This window comes from Leptonychotes weddellii, chromosome 1 (assembly GCF_054177405.1).
Source record: "Leptonychotes weddellii isolate Sample4059 chromosome 1, ASM5417740v2, whole genome shotgun sequence".
Classification (NCBI taxonomy): Eukaryota; Metazoa; Chordata; class Mammalia; order Carnivora; family Phocidae; genus Leptonychotes; species Leptonychotes weddellii.
Window position 1 is genome coordinate 120132635 of NC_138369.1, and position 10448 is coordinate 120143082.

The window sequence follows — 10448 nt, forward strand, 5'->3', positions numbered from 1 at the left end:
GGCTGCATAATATTCCATTGTATATATATACCACATCTTCTTTATCCATTCATCTGTCGATGGACATCTTGGCTCTTTCCACAGTTTGGCTATTGTGGACATTGCTGCTATAAACATCGGGGTGCACGTACCCCTTCGGATCCCTACTTTTGTATCTTTGGGGTAAATACCCAGTAGTGCAATTGCTGGATCATATGGTTGTAGCTATAGACTTTTATGGAAAGCACAGTTGTCATCTAAATTCTAGATGCATAGCTTAGTAAGTCCGTGAACCAGCCCAGCCTGAGGAGGTTACAAAGTGGAGGGTTTGGGGATTAACTTTGCCTACACGTGTGTATCATTGGCAGGATCAGCTCGTGACCGTTGTTGGTCACCTCTGGGGGGCCAACCCAACGTGATGACAGAATCTGGGCACGTCAGAGGCTGAAGGATGTGAGTTCCCATCTGGTATAAAATGCTCATTTTCAAGATGAATGAGAATTGGTGCCTTGCCCAGTCACATGGCTCAGTAATGGTGGGCTGGCTGACCATTGACCCCAGAAGCCTGATTTTTAGGCGTAGCTTTTGTCAGTTTTTCTGGTATTTTGGATGGTACAATCTTCATTGTGTAGGATTTCCTGGATCACTGTAGCAAGTTTAACATCTCTGCTCCCCATCCACTGAATGACGGCAGCATCTTGTCGTCTTTTTTTTTTTTTTTTAGATTTTATTTATTTATTTGAGAGAAAGAGTGAGAGAGAGAGAGAGAGAGTGGGCACGAGAGGGGGTGGGGTAGAGGCAGAGGGAGAAGCAGACTCTCCGCTGAGCATGACCCCAGCCAAAGGCAGACAATTAACTGACTAAGCCACCCAGGCGTCCCTCAACCTTGAACATTTATTCTCTTTTACAGTCTCAAGCAATTCCTCATCTTCTGTTCTTACTCTCACACTTGTTTGCTTTTCCTCACTCTCGAGCACACTCTCTCCCCCATTTACCACCCACTCCTCACTACTGCTGTCTGTATTTAACTATACTTAAGTTTCTCTCATTAAAAATACCCCTGGGGGTGCCTGGCTGGCTCAGTCCGTGGAGCATGTGACTCTTGATCTCAGGGTTGTGAGCTGGAGCCTCACGTTGGGTGTAGATATTACTTAAAAATAAAAAAATCTTAAAAAAAATACTCCCAAACCCCCAAACCTTTGACCAACTTCTCTCTCCTTCCTCATCACAATCAAGGCTGTGTAGGAAATGACAAGAGTAGTACAAAGACTTCCCACATACTTTTTGCTCAGACTTCCCAAATGTTTCCATATTACCACATTTGCTTTCTCTCTCTGCATCTAATTTCATCTAAACATATAAATGATATGTTTGTATTTATATATTTTATTTTCTCCTTAATTTATTTATTATGTTTTTTTTTAAAGATTTTATTTATTTATTTGAGAGAGAGAATGAGATAGAGCGAGCATGAGAGGGGGGAGGGTCAGAGGGAGAAGCAGACTCCCTGCTGAGCAGGGAGCCCGATGCGGGACTCGATCCCAGGACTCCAGGATCATGACCTGAGCCGAAGGCAGTTGCTTAACCAACTGAGCCACCCAGGTGCCCTATTTATTATGTTTTTATTTATTCTTATTTCTACTATTTTTCTGTGTTCTAACACATTGATTTATTCTTTTTTTTTTTTACAGGGGGTGGCAGAGCAGAGGGAGAGAGAGAATCCTCAATAGGCTCCACACCCAGTGCAGAACCTGAAGTGGGGCTCAATCCCAAGACCCTGAGATCATGACGTGAGCTGAAATCAAGAGTCTGACGCTCAACCCACTGAGCCACCCGGATGTCCCACACATTGATTTATTCCTGTATATATATATTTTTCCTGAACTGTTGCAGACAGGATGCTCATTTACCGCTATACATTTCAGTGTGTATTTTCTAGAAACATAAGTCAATGGTCAAAATCAGGAAATCAGGGGCATCTGGGTGGCTCAGTGGGTTGAGTGTCAGACTCTTGATTTCTGCTAAGATTATGATCCCGGGGTCATGAGATTGAGCCACGCTGAGGGTTCCATGCTCAGCAGGAAGTCTGCTTGTGATTTTCTCTCTCCCCCTGCCCTCCCCCAGCCCCCTCAAGTGTGCACTCTCTCTCTCTCCCTCCCTTTGAAATAAATAAATAAATCTTTGAAAAAAAATCAGGAAATTAACATTAATATAATGTTATCTGATCTATAGATCTTATTCAGATTTATCCATTGTCCCAATAATGTCCTTTATAGCAAAAGAAAATTCATTTGTCTTGTTTTAGTTGTGGTTTTTTTTTTTTTAAGATTTTATTCATTTATTTGAGAGAGAGAACGAGATAGAACATGAGAGGGGGGAGGGTCAGAGGCAGAAGCAGGCTCCCTGCCGAGCAGGGAGCCCGATGCGGGACTCGATCCCGGGACTCCAGGATCATGACCTGAGCCGAAGGCAGTCGCTTAACCAACTGAGCCACCCAGGCGCCCTAGTTGTGGTTTTTTTTAATCTGAAACAGTTCCTCAGTTTTTTCTTACTGTTTTGTGACGCTGACATTTTTAAAGAGTAGAGGCCAGTTTTTTTAGTAGAAAATCCCTTAGTTTAAGTTTGTCTGATGTTTCCTCATGATTAGGAATTTTGTAGGAATACTACAGAAGGGATGCTGTGTTTTCTTAGTGCATCATATCAGGAGACATGGGGTGTTGATTTGTCTTATTATCGGTGGCATTAACTTTCATCACTTGATAGTGTTAAGCAGGTTTTCCTCTGTAAAGTTACTATTTTTTCCATTGCAATTAATAAGTATCTTTGGGGAGATACTCTGAGACTCTGCAAATATCCTTTAGTCCTCAAACTTTTCACTTACTAATTTTGGCATTCACTGATGGTTCTTAGCTTGCATTAATTATATTATTGTAATGGTTGCTGAATTATGATTTTCTAATTCCTTTATTCCTTCTACATTTATTAGTGATTTAAATGCATGCTCTTTTGTCAAATGCCTTTTCAGCGTCTATGGGAATGATCATATTATTTTTCTTCTTAGATCTAGTAATATGAATTATACTGATTGATTTCCTAGTATTGAACCATCCATGCATTCATAGAGTATCCTCATGTAGTCTTTTTTTTTTAATTCTGCTGGGTCTGTTTGTTAATATTTCATTTAGGATTTTTATATCTATATTTATAAATTAGCTTGACCTGTAAATTTTGTGTATGCAATCCTTGTTATTTGTCTGTATCAATGTTAAATTCTCATTGTAAGAGACATTTACAAGGTTTTTATTTTTTCCAAAGCTGTGGAACTGTTTAAATAACATTGGCATTAGCAGCTCTCAAGAAGTCTAGTAAAAATTCCCTGTGTGTATGTGTGTGTGTGGGGGGGATTCCCTGTGAAAGTCTCTGAGTTTGCTGCTTTTTGAGGGAGTAGGTCTCTGATAAATTTCTCACCTCCTTTTATGGAAATTGGTCTATTTTTATTTTCTACCTGTTCTGAGGTTGATTTTAGGGAATCATATTTTCCTAGAAGTTGGTCAGGTTTTCAAAGTTAGAAAATCAGTCTCATGACCTTTTAGTGTTCTCTAATTTGGGTGTATTTCTCCCTTGTCATTTCTTATTTTGTGAAATTGAACTTCCTCATTGTATTCGTTTTGTTTGGTTGCTATAACAAATTACCACAAGCGTAGTGGCCTATTATCTCACATTTTAGTAGGTGGAAGTCTGACTTGGGGACTGCCAGGCTAAAATGAGGATGCTGACAGGGTTGCATTCCTTTCCAGAGGCTCTGGGAGAGAAGCTCTTTCTCTGCCTTTCCTAGTTTCTATAGCTGCCCGCATTCCTTGGCTTATGGTCTTCTACTTCCATCTTCAAGCCAGCAATAGCACACCAAATTCTCACATACATCACTTGGACCCTGCACCCATCGTTACATTTCTCACTGACCTCAACAGGGAAAGGTTCTCTGATTTTAAGGACTCCTATGATTAGGTTGAGCCCACCTGGATAATCCAGGATGCTCTTCTATCTCAAGGTCCTTCAGCTTAATCAATATGTGAAGTCCCTTTTTGCCATGTAAAGTAACATATTCCTAGGTCCTGTGGATGAGAGTGTAGACATCTTTGGGCGGGCCATTATTCTGCCTACCATACCCGTTTTTCCCTTAACAAGATTGGCAAATTTTAATCTATTTTATTATTTTCCCCTTATTTATTCATTGTGTCTTAATTTATTCTTATTTCTATTTTTTCTGTTTTCCAACTTTGATTTATTTTTCTTTCTAGTTTCCTATAGTTTATGTTGTTGTTCTTTTTTAAATTTTGGAGTCAGATGTTCAATTATTTTGTTTTTCTTCTATCTTCTTTATCAGTTTAAATAAAATTATGAAATTTTCATTGAACACTCTTTTAATACTAGTCCATAGGTGCTGCTATGTTGTTTTCATTGTTATTGCTTCTAGATAGACTAGAACTTTAGTATTTACTTTTCCTTAAACCCAAGAAATGTTTAAGACAAAATTCTAATATTTTTTTAATTTTTTAAAAATATTTTATTTATTTATTCATGAGAGGCAGAGGGAGAAGCAGGCTCCCAAGGAGCAGGGAGCCCGATGCGGGACTCGATCCCAGGACCCTGGGATCATGGCCTGAGCCGAAGGCAGATGCTTAACCATCTGAGCCACCCGGGCGCCCCAGAACTCTAATATTTTAAAAAAATTTCTGAAGGTGGGGGGCTCCTGGGTGGCTCAGTTTAGCATCTGCCTTCAGCTCAGGTCATGGTCCTGGGACCCTGGGATCGAGCCCCAAGTTGGTCTCCCTGCTCGGCGGGGAGCCTGCTTCTCCCTCTCCCCTGCCTGCCGCTCCCCCTGCTTATGCTCTCTCTCTCTCTGTCAAATAAATACACAAAATCTATGGGTGTTAAAGAGGGCACATTCTGCATGGAACACTGGGTGTTATACGCAAACAATGAATCATGGAAGACTACATCAAAAACTAATGATGTAATGTATGGTGATTAACATAACACAATAATAAAAAAAAAAAGAAATTAGGGCCTCCATGCAAAGAAGGATCTGAGGTGAGATTAAAACTTTCCAAGAAGTATTTCCAACTATATTGTACAAAGCTTTTGACCTCTGTTACATTTTTCTTAGTATATGGTCTGTATAGTTCCTAAAGTGTGCTTATTTAATGAATCTCAACCTTTCTGAAATAAAAGAACCTACCAGTTAGTGTGATTAAAAAAATAAAATAAAATAAAATAAAATAAATACACAAAATCTTTTTTTAAAAAGAGTTTATTTAACAACATTTCTGAAGGTGGAAGGGTCTTTTTATTTTCTGATTTTATTATTACTGGTATTACTGTACATTGGTCTGAGAATGCTTTCCTATGGTCCAATACCTGATCAAGTTTCATGAATGTTTCAGGGGCCCTTGTGGCGAACAGGAATGTGTTCTTTATTTTCAGGGTATAGAGTTGAAATTTTATCTATCAGAACTTGTTTATGATTAATTACATATGTAAGGTCTTATCTGTCATTGCTTATCTATCATCGTTTATCCACTTGACCTGTCATGGACTGAGAGAGGTGAATTAAAGTCTCCTACTAGGGGCGCCTGGGTGGCTCAGTCGTTAAGCGTCTGCCTTTGGCTCAGGTCATGATCCCAGGGTCCTGGGATCGAGCCCCGCATTGGGCTCCCCGCTCGGTGGGAAGCCTGCTTCTCCCTCTCCCACTCCCCCTGCTTGTGTTCCTGCTGTCGCTATCTCTCTGTCAAGTAAATAAATAAAATCTTTAAAAAAAAAAAAAAAGTCTCCTACTAAAGTATTTGTGTTTATTTCTTCTTGTATCTTTTCTAACTTCTGCTACATGATGGTCATTATTACATTTCTTGTCGTATAGATTTTCATAACTATTAGATCTTCATTGTAGATCTTCCTTACCTCATTCAGTGTGGTATTTTTGATGTATAAAAGCTTTTAAGCTTTTATGTAGTCAAGTTTTATCAATATTATCCTTTTTGGTTTCTGTGTTTTGTGTCATGCTTAAAAAGGCTATCTCTATTCCCAGTTTTTAAAATTATTCAGTCATGCTTTCTTCCAGTACTCTTGTGGTTTTGTTTTTTGCATAAAAATTTTAAAAATCATCTGGAATTTATTTTGATGTAAAGAGTGAATAGGTGCCTAGCTTTGCTTCCTACTCCTGAACACTGGTCTTTTCAGATGGCTTATCAGATGTCTAAACATCTTTATTGGATAATCAGTTATAGGAGACATCTGTTGTTTCTGCCTCCTGCCCAGCATCCTCTGCCTCGCTCTTTAATAACAACCCGTCCATTTTCCCTGGGGAACTACCTCTCAGTCCATATGGTTTGTCTGGAACTGGTACTAACTCCTGCTGCAGGGTTGGGTATATAAATCAAACTTGATGTCATCTCCTTGGCCGCAGTCACTGACTTGCGGATGGGGCATGACCTAAGCTAAGACAATCAGATCCAAGAAGACTTAGTTCTAAGACTTTTATTGATATTATTTCAGAAGACATCATCTTTTTCTATTGGACTTGAAGCTCTACAAGTGTAAGCCTGGGTTTAAAGGGACCACCATCAGGTATAACCCAAGAACGAAACCAACAAAATGAAAAGCAGAGCCTTGTGTGATAGAAAGAGAATAGGTACTGGTGAATCTATCTGAGCCTCTGGATTCAACTTTGGCTTAGTCCTGGACTTTTCTGTGATGTGAGCCAAGAGGTCTACTCACCTTTTAAGATATACCAGAAAATTAACATCTGACAACCACCAATGTGTATATTGATTTACTCAGGCAAGATCATCAGAGGATGATAAAATCATCAGGGGAAATTTAATTGGGGAATGGTCTACTTATTAATCCCATAGGGGAAAGAGTAATTTTAAAATAGAAAGAACTAATGTGCCATGGTGAGCGCTGTGAATTGTGTAAGACTGATGAATCACAGACCTGTACCCCTAAAACAAATAATACATTATATGTCAATAAAAAAAATAAATAAAATAGAAAGAACTGGTGTTACCACCTTAACCACGTGATCAGCTTTAGGCTCAGCCCTCTCAGGGTAAGCTGACATCATGTGCCTCTCAAGGTGATGGGATAGGAAGTACACCAACACTTAAGTGGTATTCCTGTGCAAAATGTTTAGTAGAATCTAATCACGAGAGACTATCAGACAAATCCAGCTTGTGATGTATTTTCCTAGTCAATAGGCTTGGTAAAGTTCTTACAACTTAGGCACTTTCATTTTATATACTTTTATAAATAGGTAGAAGGTTAGATGAATTTAAGTGAAATGTTTGCATGTGTCTATTATATTACTCTTTCATCTTGTCATAGATTTGAAATTTAAAAAAAAGACAAATTTGCAAACAAAGTATCCTTCATGCAAGCACACTGAAATAGGTACTATATAAAAATCTCATGGGCTTTCAAATTTGGTATGCCTCGTTCAATAAAATAGTTCAAACCTCTTTTGTCAAATCATATTATGAAATGTGCATTGCAATTATAGTCAATACTCATCTTATTTCAGCTTATAATAAGATTTTCCAGTTCTTATTAACAAAAAATAAAATTATACGCTAGCCGCTGGACCAATTAGTTTTAGCAGTATATACCTTTCTTTTTCATTAAATACATGGGAAATTTAATCATAATGTCTAATGAAATTAATGGAGCTATTTTGGCCTTTTTAATGCATTATTTTATTGCATTATCCCCCCAAAGCTGTCCACCAGAGTTCAATACCCACATGAACACACATTTACTGAAGGAGTATCTTGTTTTCAGTGATACTCATCACATTAATAGCAATTGATAACTTTAGTCACACATCACACTGAATAATTATAAAGTAATGAGTACTACCATTATCATCTCGTTCTGGTAACTCAGACGTGATCAATTATATTAGACATGCATCAGTTTGATCTCGACTGATTTTAGTAATCTTTCTTACCATACGTGCTATAAAATGTATTATTTCAAGTTTTTATGTATTTCTTAAATTCTGTATTAACACATTTATCTGAGCTGAAAAATGACATCTGACGTTTTCTGACAGAAAGTAAGTCATAGTCCGGTTTGGCTGGTGGGTTTACCACGAGACCCAGCTTTGCAAAAAATTATTCTAGTAAATATTTTTCAGCATGTTTATTATTGAATGATCTAAAGGGAACCTCTGAAGTTCTATCAAATAGAGTTCAAGCAAGTGATGCAACAAAGGCACATAAACAAAAAGTCCTGAGTGATGCAACAGACAGTTTAGGGCACTTCCCTGGTATTCTTGCCCCCGTGTAATATCTTCCCCTTCTGTGTGGGCTTTGAACCAGCAAATGGCCGTACTGGGCTGACGTCAGTGTGGCAAGGAGCTGAGGGTGGCCTCTAGCTGGTCGACAACAGAGAATTTTCTCTGTGAATTTAGAAGGGAATCCTGTTCCATTTGTGCTTCCGATGAGACAGACTTCTGTCCCTTCTGGCACTTTGCAGCCTTATGGGACCATGAAGTAGAGGACCCAGTTTAAGTCATGCCTGGACTCTTGACCCACAGAAATTGGGAGAAAATAAATGTGTGTTGTTTGAAGCCACTAAGTTTGAGGGTAATATTGTCACGTGCTAATAGGTAACTAATACAAATGGCAAAGATATGTTGAAATTAATATTTCAATATTTGAATGCTTTTGGAAACTATCAGATTAAATACAGGTTCAGGCAAAAGAATTACAGGTATAACACGCAGTAGTAATTCTCAAACTGGAGCTTCAGAATCACCCAAAGGGCTTGTTTGGTAAAACACAGACTGCAGGTCTCATCCCCAGAATTTCTGATTCAGTAGGTCTCGGTGGGGCCTAAAATTTCTAACATTTTCTAACATAGAAATTCTAACATTTCTAACAAGTTGCCAGATGATGCTGATGCACTTGTCTGGAATCCACACTTTGAGAACCACTGATGTCGAAGCATTTGGTAGCTAAGTCTTGGTAAAACCTTTTCGGTATACTTATCAGAAATGGAGGAAATGATTAGACTCTAGTGACTGGTAACTTCCAGTTTGTTTGTTTTTTTTAAAGATTTTATTTATTTATTTGATAGAGAGCACAAGCAGGGGGAACAACAGAGGGAGAAGGAGAAGCAGGCTCCCCGCCAAGCAGGGAGCCCAATGCGGGGCTCGATCCCAGGACCCAGGGATCATGACCTGAGCCGAAGGCAGATGCTTAACCATCTGAGCCACCCAGGCTCCCACAGTTTTGTAAGTTAAATTGATTCCAATCTTTCCTTTTCAACGAAATTGAAGGAGGACCTAATGGAATTGTCAATTGATAGATCATTTAAAATAATTTCTGATGAAGATCAGTATGTGGACTTTGGCATATAATGTGGAAGGACTATTCTATAATGGAGTGGCATTTCAATTAAATACACACACACACACACAGCTTACTCCATTCTTAAGGATTTGTTTAAGTGAACAAGATATATTAGTTAGGGTAAGTTAAACTGCGGTTACAGATAGACTTAAACATGGTTCAAACATTATCAAAGTTTGTTTCTTAACTGGCGGGTGCTCTTCAGCATGTGGTGAGTCAGAGACCCAGGCTTCTCCCATCTCATGCCTCCGCCATCCGCCAGGGTCTTGTCATCATCTACATCCAACTGGAAGAGGGCATCGAGGAGGTACTCACGCTTTTCTAATAGCCCTAATCCAGAGGTAGCTTACATGTCCACTGTATCTATCTGGGTCCAATCAGAGGAGAGAAACCATAAGGTAATTTGAATAAGAGAGTTTAATATGAAGAATTACTAACCAATACAGGAGACTGGAATAACGGAATTGGCAGTTCAGAAGTAAAGGAATAGCAGATACAAAGAGTGAGTACTAGCCCTAGGGTGAGACAGAGCGCCAAGGAAGGGTCCCAACACCCTCCTCTCCCCTCAGGGCTGAGATTCAGACTTTACTGGAAAGGCATATATGTATTTATTTTTAAAGATTTTATTTGTTTATTTGAGAGAGAAGAGAACACAAGCAGGGGGAGTGGCAGAGGGAGAGGGAGAAGCAGGCTTCCCGCCGAGCAGGGAGCCCGATGCGGGGCTCGATCCCAGGACCCTGGGATCATGACCTGAGCCGAAGGCAGATGCCCAACTGACTGAGCCACCCAGGCATCCCTACTGGAAACGTATATTTGAGAGTTCCCAAGATCACCCTCAGGTTTCATGATTTGTGAGAAGGACTAACAGAACTCAGAAAAGCTGTTATACTTAAGGTTATGGTTGATCACAGCAAAAGGCTACAGATTAAAATAAGCAAAGGGAAAAGGCACACAGGGCACTGAGTCCAGGAGAGACCAGGCACGCTCTTCCAGTTGTCCTCTCCCAGAGGGACAGCACATCATTCTCCCAGCAGTGATGTGTGAAAAACACTCATG